Source organism: Erithacus rubecula, assembly GCF_903797595.1.
Source record: "Erithacus rubecula genome assembly, chromosome: 3".
In the NCBI taxonomy this organism is placed as follows: Eukaryota; Metazoa; Chordata; class Aves; order Passeriformes; family Muscicapidae; genus Erithacus; species Erithacus rubecula.
Window position 1 is genome coordinate 40,551,294 of NC_136689.1, and position 19,640 is coordinate 40,570,933.

Here is a 19,640-nt window from a genome sequence, read left to right on the forward strand (position 1 = left end):
AAATAAGAAAGAAGGGGAAAAGATTAGTATCTCCAGGGGACATTTTCCAGCACATCACTTAAATCCTCCTCACCAGCCTACAGGCTGAGTAAAGGTTAATCCTATAGCAACTAAAATCGCATACAATCCACACTCCCTCAATGTACACATTTCCAGAGGAGGAATTCCTCTGGCTGAGCATAGTTGGCAGGCTCACAGAAAGGTATCTCAGCTTAATGGCCACAAGTCAGTGGATATCCAGGTCCATCAATCTCCAATGGATATAAAAGTCACATAGGGACATTGCTGCTGTGTGTGTGCGGGATGGGGTCTTGCCTTGTGAGGAAACCTTGTGGACCAAGAAGAAAGACCTCTCTGAAAGCCCACACCCTCTTGGGTTGTCAGACTTTTCACTCTGGGATTAATGGACCTGGGGTCAAACAGATAGGTAGGTACGTAATGAATTTTTCAGTAGGTGTTACATCCGAAGTCTGTGTTGTCCCCATATCCCGTTTCTTCTTTTCTTTGGAAACTGTCAGTATAAATATTCAAAATAGACTGAAAAGTCCATAAGTAAAGCTGATTGCTGAACTTCACCAGTGATGAACAGAGGGAAATTTGTTTCATGTTTGTAGTCAGAACTTGTTTTCCATTTTGAAGTGACTTCTGATATTGAAGTCCTAATTAGGTACTTTTAAATAGAGATGAGCTAATGCATTGTCCAGCTGCTCTTGCCACTGTCCTGTGCTTGTGGATAGCTGCCCATCTGCTCTTTGCCAGCTTAAAAGTAAACATCCACTACTATAATGAAAAGATGTTCATTTAAAGTATTATCCTCATTCTATGCAATCCAGTATTTCCCATCTAAATGGGAATATAAAAACCACCAAAAATACAGCAGCTTGCATTACCAGAGGGACAAACTGAACTTACTTTATGAAAATACTCCATAAGATGTAGCTGCCAAACGAAAATCTCCAAAACCCACGTTAGCCTACTTCCCTTGATCTCGCACCTTCTTACGCCCAGACCCACGAAGCTGTTCGAGTGTCGGACCCTCGTTGAGTACGGCGGGAGCGAAGAGCCTGGCTGCTATCATAAAGCTTTGGCTGAGGGTCTCCAGCCTTGCACTACTCGCAGCCCTGATGGAGCTTCGGCACCATCTGCGCTTCCGATGGGAAGCGATAGGAACAGGGGGTGTGTACCCAAAGGCTGCAGGCCGGTTTCCCCAGCGGTGGGGCTGGCAGATCGCGACCCCCGCCACGGAACAGGCGGTTGCGGAGGGCTCGGGCTCGTTCCGGAGGCAGGAGCCCGGGATGCGAGCAGCGAGCGCACGGCGCGGTCCCGGCGACGCTCCCGGGCGGCGCCGCTCCCGCCGGGCCGCGTCCCCGCTCTGCCCCGGCCCGGGCGCTCGGGGAGAGGGGCCAGGGGGAGCGGAGCTGAGGGGAGAGGGGCTGAGAGGAGCAGGGCTGAGGGCAGCGAGCCCGGGGGTGCTGGCAGTGGCAGCGGCAGCAGCAGCGCCCGGGCCGGGCTCGGCAGGTTCGGCGGGGCGAGAGCGGCACCCAGCGGTACCCGGCGGCACCGGGACAGGGGACAGCGCCGTGTGACACCGGGCACGCTGCGGGCTCTGGGTGACACCGGGCACGCTGCGGGCTCTGGGTGACCCCGGGCATGCCGCAGGGACGGGGCCACCGGCTTAGAAGTGTCTGTCGCGGTAGCACAGGGAGTGATGGTGAGATACTGGCACAGGCGACCCTGAGAGGCGATGGATGCGCCATCCCTGAAAACATTAATGGTCAGCGTTGGATGAGGCTCTGAATATCCTGATCTAGTTGAAGGTGTCCCTGATCATTTCAGGGGGCTTGGAACTCACATGACCTTTAAAAGCCCCTTCCAGCCCAAGCTATTCGGTGAATTTATGATTATGTGATACCATGAGTCTGTGTTTTGGTGAGTCTATTGTTCTGTGAATCCTAGCCGTGGGAAGGCCTTGAAAATTGGCGTGGTTTCATGCTTTTGTTTTTGTTTTAATAAAAATCACATACACGTGGAGGAGTGGCAGAGGCCTGAGGAAGTCAGAGGGAAGGTCTGGTCTTGCTGCTGCTGTGCTGGGGGCAGGAAGAGAAAGGGAACTAAAGGCTTTGGGACCTTTCTCTCACTGTTAAAAATACCAGGGAGAGTGACTTCTCTATCCACCAGCTTTGTCCTGAGGGAATCCTACCAAGAGGCAGTCAGAGGTACTTCAGGGCTGGACTGCCTGAGGCAAACTGACCTTTCTCTGCCAACAGGAGAAATGGAAGAGGAGATGAAAATCTATCAGACAACTATAATCCCAGCCAGTGACATTTCAGTGGAGCTGCTGTGGGCTAGGAGTACTGCACTTAAGAACAGATTTTTTGGCAAAAAAACCTTAATCCACTGCCTTAGAGTAACAAACATCACATTAATCATATCTAGAATGCTTTTGTGAACCAGCCACAAAGTCCACATCCCATCCCTCACCTTCCTCTTCTGGGTCTGTTCCAGAAACTCTGCCAGTTCTGCCAAGTTTTGCTCCAGCTGAACTGCTAAGGCAAGTGAATCTTAATCCTACCCCTGTTTAAGGTGTTGAACATTGCTGTCTTTGTAAGAAGTGACTGTTGATAAGGATGATCCAACTGTGGGTTTGGAAACATAATAGATAAATAAATAGTGCTCAAATGGCTGCATTTCAGTAGAAGTGGTGTTTGGTGGAAAAATATTTTAGGGAAAAACCTGTATTTGTTATTGGTTTAAATCTTTTTAGTGTGATTACAGACTGGGAAGACAATCTAGTTTTCATGTGGTGTAAAAGAATCCTCCTAAATGAATAAAATATGGGATATGTTAAGACTCAGCTTAAAACCTAGCAAAAATGAGGAAAGAAAAAAAGCAGAGAGAACACAGGCAACTCCCTGTCTCAGCTCTGAGAATTTGTGGTTGGGATTCTATGAAAGAACAACCCCTGGTGGGACAAGAATTAAAATTAGAAGAAGAAGAAAAAAAATCTAAAATACAAAGTGACCCATGAAACCTAGCCCAGAAAGAAGGAGAGCCATCAGAGGAAATGAAGTTAAGGATATGTTTGGAAGGAGTTTGTTTTCTCAAAGCCTTCTGTTTCACTGCAACTGATTTAAAGCCAGGGTTGTGTTTCAGCAGCAGCAGTTGCAGGAGTGCAAGAGGGGAGTCTGCCACCTTGGCCTCTGCCAGCATGCCTCACACTGAGCTGTTTCTGGGATTGGGCTCAGAAAAAAGCTGCCCTTTCCTTCTGGTGGCCCAAGCAATGCTGCACAGGGACACAAAAGTTGTTCCTTAGCTTGGCTGCAGACAAACCCAGGATGTTGTTGCCCAGCAGTTTTCCCTGTGCCCACAGGGATTTGTGCAGTGCAGGAATTGAACCAGACTTTGCCAAGGAACCAGTGCCATGCCATTAAAACCTTTTGCATCATACATGCTTGTGGAGTCATCATTCTCCCATCAGCTCAGCTTCTTCCCTCTCACATCAATGGCTTCACAAGTATGCCTACTTACTAATGTTATTTACTTCTTGATTTGTTATACAGACAGCAAATCACTGAATAACACCTTTTTTTTTTTGTTTTGTTTTGTTTTCAGGGCTATTTATCTCAATTCAGCTCACTTTCTATCTTGAAAAAAACACTGGAGGAGACCTGAGCAAGACGTCACAGAGCGGAGCTGACCCTGAAGTGCTGTGCCAGAAAGTTAGCCTCAAAATTGTGTTCAACAAAGTAAACTCCCATGAGGAGATTGGGAATGGATACAGGAGCAGAGAAAGGGTTTATTCCAAAGGACAATGATCCATCAGGGAAGTAAAGCCAAGTGTGTGGTGGTGGTGAGACAGCCTTACTCCTGGTAGTGACTTCAGTGCAGTGGGATTTCCATGTTGTGGCTGAAGCAATTTTTTCCTCATGGGCCAAATGTTTGTTAAAGCAACACCCTGCTTGACTGTTGCCTGCCTGTCCTAAACATACTGGGTGGTGGGAAGGGCAGGATATCAAAAAGGACATGAAAAGTAATGTTTTAGCAACTTCAGTGAAAATGTCTCTCCTCCTGCAAATGTATCTGGTTACACAACACACTCCATTCCTCCAGGCTGGCTGTTTTCTGAAGGCTGGGCTCTCACAAACAGCAGTGCTTTACATCTCACAGTGCTGCTCCAAGTGGGCCACTGTGGGTTGTTCTCCACCTCTGGGCACAGACCTGCTCTAATCAGTGCAATCCTGCTCCAGTCAGCCCAGCCTTGTTCCTCTGCACACTCTCACTATCACCTTCTCTTTAACCACAAAATGCTTCTCTTCTCTCCCCCACACTGGGAAATTCTGTGGGGACCATGGCAGAAACAACTGACTCCTGGGGATTTTGTAATCCTTCCTGGGTCAGGATGGTCCTGCAGTGACAGGTGGTGCCTACTGTTGCATCTTTCCCACTTGATGGCTGCCACATTTCTCAGATGTGTTTTCCAGTGGCCCAGGTTCCAGCCCTCCTCAGGGGTGTGCTGGGTGTCCATGATGTCCAGTGATTTCAGCTGGGGGCTCCTGACACCATTGAGCAAACATATTCCAAGGAATGATTCAAATAATAGACAAATTATGGGGAAGTTTCAGCTTAGCAAGGATCTTTACACTTGAAATACTTGTACTAACCATGTCTGAAAATAGCAATGTGGACAGGGAAATATAAATTACACTGTCAAAAGCTAAGCTGAGTAAATGCTGCAGCTTGGATGTTTCAAGTTCATTAGCTCTTTACAAAGCCATGCTTATACTGATTTGGAGAGAAAAGTATCTACAGAGAAGGGATGCAAATCTGCCATCATGGTCCAGGGACTGAAGAGCCTGGTTGTCCCTTGCCACAGCACAGGTGCCTGGGCGCTGAGCTGCGCTTGGGAACACAACATCTCACTGCATGTCATGGCTGAGGACACTTTATTGCTTTCTGTCAACACCCCAGCACTGAGCTAGGAAGTAATATGTGCTTCTAGTGATGTGATCCCTCAGACAGCACTTTAAATCAAGCTTCTGTCTGTGGGGAGGCATGAGAGATCCCGTGACACCATTTTTATTTCAGGAAGAATAAAGGCATTCATCTCCACAACGTTGGATAGATTCATTGCCTTATCCCAATAGGGCATCTTCACATAAACAGCTGAATTAAACTGCAGTCTGGAATAGCAGTCAGGGATGCGAAACTCAGGCACTAATTTTACTTCTTCACTGAAACTATCCATGCTTTATTGCTCTGAAGGAGGGTAGCCAGCAACTTGTGCTGTGTCTTCCAAATAATGGCACTATTTTTCCTCCGAGTCATTTTTGTTTGAATGATGATAACTGGTATTTATGTTTTCAAGCCCAGTCACGGCCAGAACTGTGAGAAGAAAATCAAAACAAGTTCCAACCTTTATTTTCAAGGAAACAAAAAAAGCTGAGCTGTGGAGGTCAAACTGCAGTTAAATTTTTTTAAAATGCAGTGTTAGTTCTAGGACAATTGCACTAAGACTGCCAAAAGAGGAATGGTGATAACAATTTTAATACCAGTGGGGACAGATGATTTGAATTAAGCCTCTTCTCTCAAGTGAGAGACAGCAGCCCTTATAAGGACCACAAGTCTGCCATGGTGGAGCTTTTCATGCCCATGCATAGTTATAACCTTCCTGAATGCCATGTAGGCTTTGAAAAAATTATCCCAATTTTACACATGTGGGTCTGTGACCCAAGACTTGGCCTGGGACCTTCCCTGAGAGCACTCAGCAATCTTGCAGTTCAGCTGTAACTTCTGAGAATCACTCCCATGCCCTTCTCACCTTCCTTGCCCTACACCCGCATCCTCCAGGCTGGATCTCACCCTCTGTCCCTTGGGCTGATGACAGCCCTTAGATGGATGTTCCTGCACTGCCTAGCTGCTTTCAGGCAGGGCAGAAGAACCAGCAAGCTCCTCTGGTCCTTGGACTGATTTCATTCTCCAAGCAGTAGAAAATAATGATAAGGGAAAAAAAAAATCAGTGTGCAGGGTAGAAAGCAAAGCTGATGAAGGATATAGAGTTGTATGCTCAACATATATGCTATGGTGTACTTAAATAATATAGCAAGGATTTTAAAAATCAAATCCTTTTAGTTTAAAAGTAAGCATCACTTGTATGTACAGCTGTGTGAGTTAATAATTTGGGGTTATTTTTCGTTCTTTGATTTGTTTATGCATTTCAAAAGTTTTCTCAGCCTCTGTCTAACAACCCAAGAGGACAGGAAAATGCAAAGTGTGTTGTCCTTGTATCTTTTCTCCTTTCTAGGTTTTGCATCAATCTGATGTTTTGGAGTCAGTTTATATTACTGTTGGATCTAAGTGTGCCCATCACCACATTGTTAAGATGCAAAGCCACGAATTCACAGAAGGTGAAGAAGGCCTTATCTCACCTTTTCACAGATCTGGCAATTTTCCTTATCATTGGCAGCAACTGGGGATAAAATCAACATGTGAACTGCTTACAGCAGGACCTGTCCTATTCACCCTGTGGGATAGGACTTCTCTGCTTTCCCTCTGCCTGCCCTTTGCAGAGTTTTTAACAGCTCAGACTACTGGGGTAAGGGGAGAGCTCTGCTCCAGGCAACCACTTCTCCCTCCTCCCAAGCATTGCCACTGGAGAGACATAGAGGCTTAGCATCTCCCACCTGGCACCAGGGTTATTTACGCAACATATTCCCTCTCCTTTTGTCCAAAAAGTTGCATCCCTCTCTCCTCACGACTGGGGTGACTCTGAGGAGCAGAAATCCAACCCTGGGGCTCCATCCTGCAGAAGCTGTACCTTGCTGGAGACAAGTACTGCAGATGGCTGCAGCTGCTCAAGCCAACTGGGACGGCAGCCCACGCACAGCCCTGCGGCTCAGGTGTCCTCAGGAAGGAGAGAATTAGTGATGACTTTAATGCTGGATTAGGCTGCCCTAAGTTTTCCCTTTTTCTCCTACCACCAGCTCAGCCCGTGGAAGCAGGCGGTGTCCGGTGTGGGTTACAGCCTGGGACTGCCCCTTGGAGTGGCCACGGCCTCTCCTTGACCCACTGCCCCCCTGCCTCTCCAGGCATCTTGAAGTGGCCGATGCCTTGGGGTGTGCCCCAGGGCATCCCAAGGGATGGAAGCTGCTTCAGGCTACAACTTACAACCCCACTCTGTCCTCTGCTGTGCCAAGTTTGGAGCTGAAATTGAGCATTTTTCAAAGAAAAAAGGCTTTTGCCTCTTCACTCTGTCTTTTTCAAAACACATCCACCTGAACATAGGTAGAGCCCCCTGCACCACACGTTCAAAATGTTCTCCCCTGTGTTTTTAGGCATTCCCTTTTTCAATGAAACCTTTGGGATATCTCACTAATCTGCAGAGAAATCTGCAGCCATCCTGACAGGCTTTAATGGCCCTTAAGCCCTGGAGGACTGAGCAAACCAACACTGTGGCCTTGCTCTTGATCCACAGAGAGAGACACACCTTCCCCCTGTGGTCAGACCTGCAACCATTAATACAATTACTGGGAAACTGGAGCTGATGACTTGTTGAGTGGTAGCTGGTGTAGGCTTCTTGTCTGGATTTAGACAGCCCAGGAGGCTGCCCTCCAACAGCAGTCATGTGGAAAGCCACAGAGAAGATCGGGATATTGCAATAATGCTGTCTTTCTGAAAAGCCTGTTCAGTGGCTGAATGAGCTCATGTGGATTCAGAACAAAAATCCCATAGTCATGTAGCACAGAAATAAGAATTATAAAAGATTTCATATATAATTTATCCCTGAGACTTAGAGATTTGCCAAAACCACTGTGTGCTGAAAACCAGGAGAACATACAAGGTTATTACTTTTACCCTGTTTCTCATCTTTCCTCGAACATCTGCTACTTGTTGTTGCTAGAGGGAGGTTTGGGATGAGGAGACACACCAGATCTGACCCACTGCCATAATTCTTTCACTTTCTGCTATGTGGTATTCACTTTTTAACCCCAGTTGACTTTGAACAACTCAGCAAGGCTTATCTGCCACCCTCCTCGGGAGCTGCTTCTCACCTTCTGAGAACTGCCCATCTGAGTTTCCTCCTGAAAATTCATAGGTATTTCCCAAAGGGTAATTTAAAAGCTTTTGTTAGCATCTGTCAGGTCTGCCTGCCAAACTGAACACACCTTGGAGTGTGCTGTCTTCCCACAGAAGATTAGCAGCATGATTAACAAACCAGAAGGAATCGGACTGCTTTTTGTGGAGATACAACCTTGGAGAAACCTCTGGCCCTGGGGATTTGCTTTTCATTTTCTGCTCTACAACTGCAAACAGAGCAGAGGAGCTGCACCCAGGCTGATGATTCCTGACCCTCCTCCTGCTCAAGAAGCGAAGCAGCAGGAGCCTGAAAATCATGGTTGTGACACATTAAGCAACTGAATTCCATCTGCCATAGCAAGAGCCATGCTCTGTGCAGCACCACTTGGCTGCTGGCATATGAAGTTTCTCAAGGACAGCTGAAGCAAAATTCACACTTTGGGAAGCTGGTGGAGTTTTAAGAGTTCATGCAAAAATGCTACAGGAATCTGTGTTTTTCACAAGAGATGTTGTAAAGTAAGCCCAATTGTCCTTTAGTCACTGTGATTATCCCTCAGTATTTTCAGTCTTGGTTAAACTAGGCTTCAGGAAGGTTTCATTTCCACCACACATTTTTCTTCATAGGATGAGTCAGAGGAGGTGGGGCAATCTCATGGTACAGACCCTGAGCTGAGCTGCAGGGTACAGAGACAACTCATAGCTCAGGCCACAGACCCTTCCTACATGTAATTGTGCCACTCAGGGCAGAAACCCAAAGGAGATGGGGCACAAGCACATTTGGCTTCTGTTGACTGTGTCAGAGGTCTAGCACAGATTTTGCATCAGATGCTGTGGGCACGTGCTTTGTCTACCAAAGCCCAATTCATTGCACACTGCCCATGTTCTTGCTCCTATGCCATGTGCTCTGCAATGTTGCTGCTGTGAGTAAATGGTCAACATCAGCCAAAAATTTGGGAAAAACCTCAAGAAAAAACCATCCTGAACTCAGCTCACCAGCACAACTCTCGTCTGCTTGGAGCAGTCACACTGCACACCAGAAAATTTGGGTCCAGCCTTCTCAACTCATCTTGGTGATCCTGTTCAAGCAGCTGAATATGCTCAGCTTGGGTAGATATACGAGCAAGTTTTTCTTGCACCAGCAAGTCAGTTTCTGGGGAAAGTTTACATCAAATTTCAGGAGAAGTTGCAATCTGTGGCAATAAAAAATCACAGATTTTTTTCAGCCTGACACGAGGTAATCCTGTGACTTCCAGGACTAACACATCCCCACGCATTTCAGCAGTCATGTGGCTGACCAGACATAGTTTGGTGGGGAACCCCTTACCACTCCAGTGGGAAGAGTGACCCTTGACAGCCCTACAGCTTGGTAAGAGCAAGGTTTCAATCTCCAAAACAGCATTCCTTACTCGGCAGCAGCATGGGGCTGCTGTGCCAGGGTGTTCTAAGCCAGGACATGCATTGTTCAAGTCCATAAAACCAGTTGTCAAAGCCTTTGGGGTGCTGCTGTCCCCAGAGGGTCCTGGGAGCCCACAGGCATCTTGGTGGCAATGTCCCTGTCAGCTCAGGCACATTTTGTGTGAGCTCCTTGGGAACAGCAACCCCTGAGCTCTCACATCCATCCCTGGGGCTGCATGTGGTCTGGCACTGAGTGCTTTTAATTCTGATGCCCCAGAGGTAGATCTGGCAGAGCAAGGGGGAGATGTGTTGGCATCTATAGCTGTAGCAAGAATTGACCAGTATGAATGAATAAAAAGAATGATCAATCGATCCCATTTTACAAAATGCAGGTCATAGGGGTATGAGTGCATTAAATTTGGGGTCACACAACACAGCCTTGCCTTTCCTCCAGTGGGTCACAAAGGGTGTTTTGGAGATGGTGGCCCACACATATCCTTTTGGACTGTGAGCAGGGATCCCTGCTGCCTGGAGACACATTACGGGTTTGAAGATACCAATGGCCAGGAACTTCCCTGTGCTCAACCAAGAGTGCCAAGGGCTCATGCAACACCTGGTGTCTTCAGGTACCACTTGGCATCACTGGCCAAGCTGAGCCAGTCTCCTACAAAAGCTTTTTCATCAGCTGGCATGAGTTCCCATCTGGGTCAAGAAAACTTCATACTGGAAGGGCTTGGTTTTAACTGTTTTTTAAAAGCAGCTCTTTGATTTGTTCTCTGAGATAAAGTTTTTAAGGATCCTGAGGAAAATCCCACCTCAGATGGCAGATCCTGGTATTGCAGATGAAGCAAATAACCAGTAGTAAATAACATGACATGCACCTGGTTTTCCACACATCATTATGGAGGAAGCCACGTGCCCGGAAAAGATTTACGACATACAGAAGCAGAAAACTGCAGGAGTAGTGAACATTTAAAGCAGAGAATACGCCTGTTTAATGGATAAATCTTCTTAATTAAAGAAAAGGGAGTGTTATTCAGAATATACCCTTTCAAAGTGATTTTCTAGTATCAATATTTTGGATTAAAAAAAAATCTGCTATAGATCTCCATGCATCTGTCCAGGATATTAGCTGATGGCAGGACAGCTTGTGCAGTGTGAGCACACAGCTACTGGTGGGTCCTGGAAAACACTTGTTTTCTGTATGACAGCCACCACCTCTCTGTGTGCAATGGTTATTTTGGGCAAGGTTGGGGGGACTGGTACAGAGACAACCAGCTTTGAAATCCTCCGCTGTGCTTTATAAGGAAGGATCCCAGGGATGCAGGATGCGGGAGGAGGGCTGAGACACAGGCAAGCCAGAAGGAAGCATTGGGAACACGGAGGTGGGAGCTTTATAGGATAAAAGCAGGGGACAAGGACAAACTGAGGGGACAAGTAAAATGCTAAAGACAGAGTGCTACATTGCTGGGTACTTTAGTCACTTAGAATAACCATTCACACCTCAGAAATGCTATGGTTTATTTAACATGTCATTTTTTTACCCTTTTGCCCCCAGCCCTGAAGAGGAGGGAGCAGCTGCATGTCATCCCCAGAAACCCAAATCCTGCCCCCTCTGCCTTCTGCAGAATAAATGTGTTAAGGGAGCTTTCCTTGCAGTATTTGTGCTTTGCCAGCTCCTGCATCTGCAGGTCAGGACACAGTGCAGATTTTGTCTGCCCCTAGGATGCTCTGAGCTGATGGCACCCACAGATTGCTTTTGCTGCACTGTTACATTTTCCTGCTGCAATAAAAATTAAACCATTGAGTAAAGTACTCCCAGTAGGAAACATGAAAATCTGCAAAAGGAAAGCACAGGAAAAGGTTTTGTTGCCATGCCAGCCCTATATGTACTGATGAACAATGAAATACAGTGACTTCTGCAACATTCACAAATGCAGAGTGCCAGGGCAGACTTAGGGCTGGCAGAGGCAGACAATAGTCTCTGTGGATCTTTGGTTGGATTCGGAGGGTGGACTGTGTGCTCTTCACTGCACCAAAAGAAAAGGCAGAATGTGAATCTTGACTCATACCTGCACTGAGCACATACACACAAAAAAACTACCAAAGTTTTTCAGATGCTATTTGAGCAGGGGAAAAGCAAAGGAGGATGGAGGGATTTCTCACCAGTTGGGAAATATAATTGCAAAGATGCAATATCTTCTACCTTCCCTGCTCCAGGTCTGGAGTTTCTAGCACGAAATATGCTGCTTTTTTCTGCTATGATGAGGACAAAATCAAACAGAGCAGTGCAGCCATGTGGGCCAGCCATGGAAAGCCAATACTTGTGGGCTGATGAAAGGAAAGCTCTGGGTGCCTCCCTTCACCCACCTGGTACAGATTTGGGCTCACACACCCCAAAATCTATGTGGCTCTGGCAGTGCCCCCACGGAGGGCACAGCTGGCCCTGTGAGGTGACTGCAGCAAGGAGAGGGATGGAGCCCTGGGGGCCACTGGTGCTGTCCCCCAGCAAGGCAGGAGTTGGTTGCAGGCAGGAAGGCGGGTGGGCAGGATAGAAGGCAGAAGCCCCCGAGCAGAGGCACAGCTGATGGCCGTGCCCAGGGCGAGCGCCCCGGCTGCTCCTGCTCCGGAAACGCCATCGGGGGGCCCAGCCAGGGCCAGCTGGGCCAGCAGAAAAGCAGCCTCAGAGCATGTCTAAGGTCATGGCACTTGACCTTTCTGCTTCTTTTCCTCTCTGAAACCCGATTACATCTATTTTTAGGCCGGGGGTCGGGGAAGGAGGGGGAGGAGGGGTGGGCTGACCCTGCTCTGCTGTGTTCCCTCCCTGTACCCGCCCCTGTTAGCACATGGCAGCGATGGCCCCATGTGCCCATGCACACCCCAGGTCACTGAGTGAGCCAGGAGTGGTACCAGGGTGCTGTCACCACCCCAAAACTCTGCAGGTCTACTTGGCATGTGTGAGGAGCAGGAGCCTGTGTTACGGCTGGTTTGGACAGGTAGTAATGCTCCATAGTGAGCAGCTTCCAAGGGGATTCTCATTGGATGCTGTGGGAAGACATGGTTTGGTGCAAAGGAGTGAGGTTGCTGCAGACCTGTTCTGAATTGAGATTATCCTGTGGGTGCTGCTGGTGAGTGAGGGTCTGCTGGGAAGGTGGAGGAGGGACATGAGGATGTCAGTCAGAACACAGAACTCGCCAACTTTGAGACAGATTATTGCAAACCAAGTTGGGCTTTGGGTTTTTAGCTTTAAGGCAGGCCAAATCACACTTGAAGCAACAAGGAAAAGGGTGTGAAATAATCATGGGTGTTGAAAGGAAAGTTGGTTCCCAAGACAACATTGTCTTCATCAAGTATAATGTCCATTTTATGTTATGATTTTAGCTCAATAAGAAAAAAAAGCCAAAACCCCCCCATAACCTTCTGGTAGACTGTTTTGCCAGGAAGGTAGTTTTCCTCCCACTTCAGCTGCCTGACTGCCAGGAGCACAAAGGGGGAAATCCAGGAGTTGGGAAGCCAGCAGCATAGTAGATGTCCCCAAGTGGGGCTGGGCTTTCCCTTCTCTCCCCAGGACCTGGTGTTATGTCACCCAGTATGAGTTTTGCATTCTGCCTTTCCCACAGCTCTGGCCAAAAGCAAGCTGGGAACAGCAGTGGTGAGAATGAGGGCTGGGGGCTCTCCACTACTTTGTTCTGTTTTACACATTGGTGTTTGGAAAAAATTAATGGTAAAGTAGCTGATGACAGTGGCTGGGAGAGGGGTGGACTTGGCTCCCCAGGAATCAGTTCCTGTGATCATCAGCTTTTTGCCCTGCAGCTTTTCAGGGGGATGCAAGATCATGCCCTAAAGGCACTCTTGCATGGGGAAGCACTGCTGCTTGGTCTTCCTACATGGCAGAATCCCTCTCTGTCTCTCTCTTTATTTTAAAACAAAGGTTATCCTGCCCAACCAAGGGCCTGACTTGTTTCACATCACCCATGCAGCAGCATCTCACAAACATTCAACAACAACAAAAAATTTGGTATCTATTTTCCAGTATGTTGTTTACATGTTATTTCATGTACCAAACACACACACACACACACACACACACACACACACACACACACACACACAGACAAAGCTTTTTGCTTTGTGTTTTTTCTTTAAAAGGCCCAGGGTATGGTCAACCAATTCTCTTGGCTGCTTAGCAACAGGCAATTGAGCCTGCCTATCAATTCTCAGTTTATAATAACCTGAGGCAGACCTAGATTTTTGTTTTCCCTTGAGCTTTTGTCTTCCCTTCCCTCTGTAATAAATTCCAGAAATGTAGGGGCAGCCTGTGTCAGAAATCCTGCAGTGGAATATCTTTCATCGTGCTGGCGGGGCTGCTCCTCTGGCAGGACAGAGCTCCAGGTCCCACACACCCTACTCTCCTTTGTTAAAATATTTGAGAGATTCATCTTGCATTAGGCCACACCCCATCATAGATTTATCATTTAAATTGCTAAGTTAAAAATAGACATTTTCTTTTTTCTGTGAAAAACAAGACCCAAAGAGTTCACCTGGACAGAGAGACTGAATGCAACCCTCAACATACACAAATAACCTGTCTTTGAGGGTGCTCTAAAAAAATACAGAATATAATTAATTTTACTGGCCAGTGGAGCCCTAAAAAGCATGTCCTGCACTGAGACTTAAGGGGCTGGAGCTGAGAGGTCTGGCTGTGCCCCTGGGGGAAATGGCAATGGCAGAGCATGAACTGGTTGGGAGCAGAGAGCTGTTCCTTAGTGAGAACTGAGGAATTGCTGCCTTGTGTTGGAGGAGGGCAGCACATGGTGGTGATGTAGAGGTGGGTATCCAGCCCACCTGATGGGCAGTGGGTGGGATGTGGCAGGGTCTCATGGCCAGTTTTGCTGTAACAGCACATTTCCTACGGGATGCTCTCATTCTCCACTGGCAGCACCTTAGGGGTGCTGCTTGCTGACTATCACTGCACATACTCAGGAAAGAAAAGCAACCTGCAAGACCTGGAGATAAGGCAAATCTCCGGAGACAAAATGTGAGCAAATGGAAGAAGCCTGTTCATTCACCTCTGCTCCATGAGCAGGCCTGTTCATAGAACTTGGGGTAGGAATTATGTGGTTGTTTAGATGTGATGACTACAGCTCTCACAGTTATGCTGTACCAAACTTAGGCATTTCCATCTCAAGGAAGCATTTCCAGGAGACTGACATATTTTTTAAAAACAGGTGATCAGGAGTAGCCTGGCTACCCCACATGTCCTGGATCACTCTGGAAAGAATCAACATCCCCGGTGCTGGTCCTCAGGCTCAGCCTCAGCACAGCTCCTGTGCTCACACAGCGTGGTGCAAACCTGCTGCCTGCAGCACTCCTGCCCACAGCCATGCTCTCCCTGCCCATGGTGTTCCTTGCCCAGCCTCCAGGTAGCCTCCAGCTTTTCTGGCTGGGTTCCCACAGAGGACGAACATTTTCCCTCATGTGGGGAGTCCTGGCTCTTGGGGAGAGGCTTTGGCCCATCCAGCCCCTCACCTTACCAAGATATCCCTGCCCAGAGTGGGTCTCTGCAGTCACCAGGCACTGCTGGCCTGTGACCCGCAGCAGCAGCAGCAGCAGCAGATGATAACTAGTGTGACAAGAACACGGCTCTGTGCCTCACGTCCCTCATGACATCCCTGTCTGAAGGGGACCTGCAAACAACCTGTTTCAGGGAGGGCTGAAATGCTCTCCTTTCACTCAGGTTTTTGCAAGTCCTGCAGGCAGACTCTGATCTTTTCCTGGCCTCCACTGTAGGCACACCAGAGGACCAAGTGCTGTTTCTGCCCAGAGCTCATGACCTGAAGGATGGTCAGAAACTGCAGGCAGTGCCTTTGCTTTCTTGATCTTTCTGTGTGGACCAACGGGTTCTTCAAATTCAGATTCATGCTGGTTCCTGAGCTGGCAGAGATTATGTGTATGGAGAAATCCTGTCATATGCATGGATCTCCTCTCACCAGGTACCAGACACCAGAATGTTCCTCTTGCTGCATGAGTGGAGGTCATGCCAGGGAAGGACAACTGGAGGTCCCCCCGGTTCCAGCACAGCTCATGTGCTCACATCCAGCCTGGGAATTGTTCTGAGCTGCTGGATCATGTAATACCATCACTCATCTTTTGTTTGCTGGCAATTTAGCAGAGGATCCAGTTTTTTATAAACCAGAATGTCTGGAAATGAAACATAGGCAAGCTATAGAAGAGGTCTGGCCTAGGTTTTCCCTTAATTGTAACTTAATGGAAGCAGCATGTCCCTGTGAATGCATGTGGACAAGACCTTTCTCCAAGAGGCATCCTACAGGAAAGCCACATCCCTGCATCATGAAAATGCAGTCAAATGAATTTGTCAGTGTGAAGCTCGTGGTATGGCTCTCCTCAGAACCTTCTTATAGTGGGAGGGAAATGTCACATTGCTTTTGTTGAAAGTTCAGTTAAAACTGTGCTGAAGCATGTACCAATCTATCTTCTCCTTCAGTTGTGCTGTCCTGTTAGGACAGTAAAATTACAGGACAAAGCAAGCTCTTCCTTTCAAAATAGGATATTAAGGGAAAAAAACCCAAACCAACCTTTTCACAAAACCTTTGCATTTGACCTGTTTGTAGCAGAAATTAAAAATCTACAAAGAAATCCAGGACACTTGATGCATTATTGTTTCAGCAGTAATTTCTGGATGCAAAACATCCAACAAGGATTACAGAAGTACTACACAATCCTTCAGGAAAGGGGAAATATTATAAAATGAATTAGCTGGCTGTTATGTAAATGAGAAAGAACTTCACTGAAGTCATACAAGGGCTTGTCACCATGAAATTAACAGCATTTTAAGTGTACATTTAGCTTACAGTAACTCTGATGCAATTCTCCACTGGAAACCGACTTCTGCAACAGTTAATAAACTTCTAAAAGTTCAATTATGGCTAAGAGTTTATGTTTAAGAAAATAGAACAACCAAAAAGAAAACAAAATATGGGAATGAATACTCAGATTTTAGCATCCTGAATTCAACTCTTGGCTCTCAAAATGTGAACATTTTCCTGGACACACTTCTCACAGACCCTGGTACATTTATGCACCTGTACATCTGGTGTACAAAGTGGAACAAGACCCTTTCCCATAGCAAGGATGCAGCACTGACAGTATTTGAGGGAAACAGCTTTGCTTTACCGAAAGGGAATCAGCAACAAAGTCCAAACTAGAATAACACTGAGGACAGAATAAACACAACTGGGAGTGCAAACTGCTGAGAAAATGGCACCAGTGTACAAGAAAATAATTCATACTGAAGCTTTGTGTGTCCTCAACTATTTATTATGCTCATACACATGGTGATAAATTCTTGTTGGCAAAATGTCTGATCAAAATGAAATGATGCTGTAGCCTCACCACGAGGATTTTTGTTGTACCAAGTCACGTTTGTAATAAACGTTATTAAATGTGATAAAATATTACACAGCTCAAACAGAGAAATCCAACAGGGAAATCATGTCCATTTTTGTTAAACTAAGTAGTGGAGCTTTGTTGTTGGCATTAGAATAGCTCTGAGCTCTGCTAGAGATATGTTCTAGAAAATCTCCCCATAGCTCTTAATGAATAATTGAAGGCAATATATAACTGAGATGCTTGTTTGCTACCTCCAGAGTTGGATCCTAGAGGACCATTAAATTAATTTTTAATAACCTATGCTATGGCTAAAGTTACAGGACACAAATATTCATTCTAAACATATTCATCATATAAAGAATAATCCCAAGGTTATAACCTGGCTAGCATGAGTTGCACAATGACTAAGAAAGCAAAAAGAGAAACATTAGCACAGCTTACAGCTATTTCAAGTTATATTTCAGATACTGTCTATGCCTCTTACTTACATGGCTCATTACTCTAACAGTGCACCATGGTGTGAATGCTCAATTTTTCCAGGGCAGTTCTCTTTGCTTTTGTGGTCACCTTTTCCCTCCAGAAGCTGGGAACTGATGAGGCCTTTTGAGTGTATGGGGTCTGCACAAGATCTTACCCATCTAAATTATTTATCAGTGAGGAGGCAATTTCTGTTGGTGCCTCAGGGTGATGCTGCAAATGTTTCACAAATTTATTACCCAAGAAAAACTCTGTATAATAAGTTGTCTGCAAAATAAATTTGTAGAGAACAAGGCAATCATTAGGAAATGCAGCCCATTTTAAGTAATTGCTAACTGCACCTAGGCCTCCATTAATCACTGCATAATTGAGTTTCACCTAATATTAACTCCGTCCTCAAGAAAGGCTGGTTATCTCTGGAATAAATGAACATAATAAAAGAAGGGAACAATGAGGGAATGACCAAATCAGCACAAACTTTACACCAAAAAAGAACAGAGGAGTTGCCAAGTACCCTGTGCCATGGATGACTCAATATTTGTATCTCTACAGTTTACTACCAATATGAGCAGCATGCAAGACCATATTTGAAGGCAGGTAGAGTACATTTTGTGGGGCTATGATGGAGCATGAGGGTTTAGGACACTGTGCCTGTGCCCAGCAAAGTTTTTCTTTTGTCAGAAGCAGAAAGCAGTTTTGGAAACCCTGGTTTGCAATTTCTTGTATGCAGATATACTGTGCTCCCTATATAGACTCACAGAGTTTTACTTGCATGATAGAATATCTGTTCATTTTGGTATTTGAGAGGGTACTTTCAAGAGATTTTTCAAATAAAGGCATGATTAAATTTCAAGGCTGCTAAGAGAGACCCATGAGCTGAGAAGGTGCTTTAGGACTCCTTGAAGACATCTGAAGATACCTGCAAATGCAGTAACATTTCTATGGCTTTCCCCTGCCACTCAGTTAGGGATATACTACTAAATTACAAGCAGAAAACTCAGCTGCATTAGGAAGGAGGTGGATAAAAACTCGTAAGTGCCAAGGTGAAACAATCCTAAACTTGGTTGTGTCTTTTCCTCATTTTTACGCCAGAACTGTAGATGAAATGTGGCTCCTGCCAGAAGATTACAGTTATGGTTTCTATACCCAGTAAGGAGGGAAAGAACCATAAAGGATATGTAATTTTTTTTTTGCCTCCTGACTTTGGCCATGAAGGGTTTAGACCTGCAAGGCCCTCACTTTTCACCATCTCAAAATGAAGCACAGATTTTTGGCTAAAACCAGAATGTACATATATCCCTCAATTTACAGCAGAGCTTATTTTCCCTCCAAAGTCTGTCATGCCAGGGCAACGAAGACCTGAGCAGTGAAGAAACATTTGCAGTCATATGGGATTGTAAATTCTTATTAATTAATTTAGATTTTTTTGTTTGTGGTAATACAAAGTGCAAGAGACCGAGCTATTCCAGCCATCATACAAGTACTGCCCAAGACAAGTTTCCCTGTTACTAAAACCTTGTGAACTGGTTAGTCACATCCAGATTAACACTTTGTGACCTTTTAGAGAAAGGTCTCTCAAGCTCAAAGATTAAACAGAGAGGAATGTGCATCTGATTGTGCCATACACTAGTGGCCCTGTGTTTAAATATCACCTGGCTGGAGGGATTGTGTATTTCGAAGACAGCAACATCGTTCTCCAGGAATCTTCCCTTATTTGAATTATGCAAAATTGAATAAAAGAATTTACTCAAAACACCATAAACTGTTAATTCTGTCAACACTGCTGCAAACTCAGGTAGTCATTTAAGCAAGGCTGTCCTCACTATTGTTTCTGTGATTATTTTTATTTTTACTTTACTTACTTATTTATCTTTTGTAGACAAGCAGGGCTCCTCAGACCACTCTGCCTGGAGGTTGCTGTGATCAGATGTCCTCCCCTGGGGCTGTGCAGGCAGTCCTGATGAAGACATCAGCTCACCCTTGGTAGCTTGGCTTTTATGAGACATCACCTTCACAGCATCCTGGTAGCAGGGTGAGGCCCAAATCACATAGTCCATGTACAGCAGTGCCCTGGCTGCCAAATGGTGACAGAGATCAAATTAAAGCCACATCTAGTGCTCCTTGTTAAGTACTTTATAACACTTTGAATTGCGTGAAATGGAAGGATTTGCATTTATTAAACTTTTTTTTTTTTTCCCCCAGCACTGCTGTAAAAGTTGCAGCTGTGTCTCAAAGGACTGTCTGAAATCAATGCAACCTGAAAATAAAAGCTACCCGTGCTCTTG

General features: G+C 46.0%; 1 long non-coding RNA gene across 1 annotated transcript; it reads left to right on the plus strand.

Annotated features, from left to right (window-relative positions):
- Nucleotides 1-3,413: 3,413 nt before the first annotated feature.
- Nucleotides 3,414-6,268, plus strand: LOC306800214. The gene is made up of 2 exons (XR_013773774.1): nucleotides 3,414-3,532; nucleotides 3,633-6,268. It is a non-coding gene; the product is annotated as an uncharacterized lncRNA (long non-coding RNA).
- The last annotated feature ends 13,372 nt before the right edge of the window (nucleotides 6,269-19,640 follow it).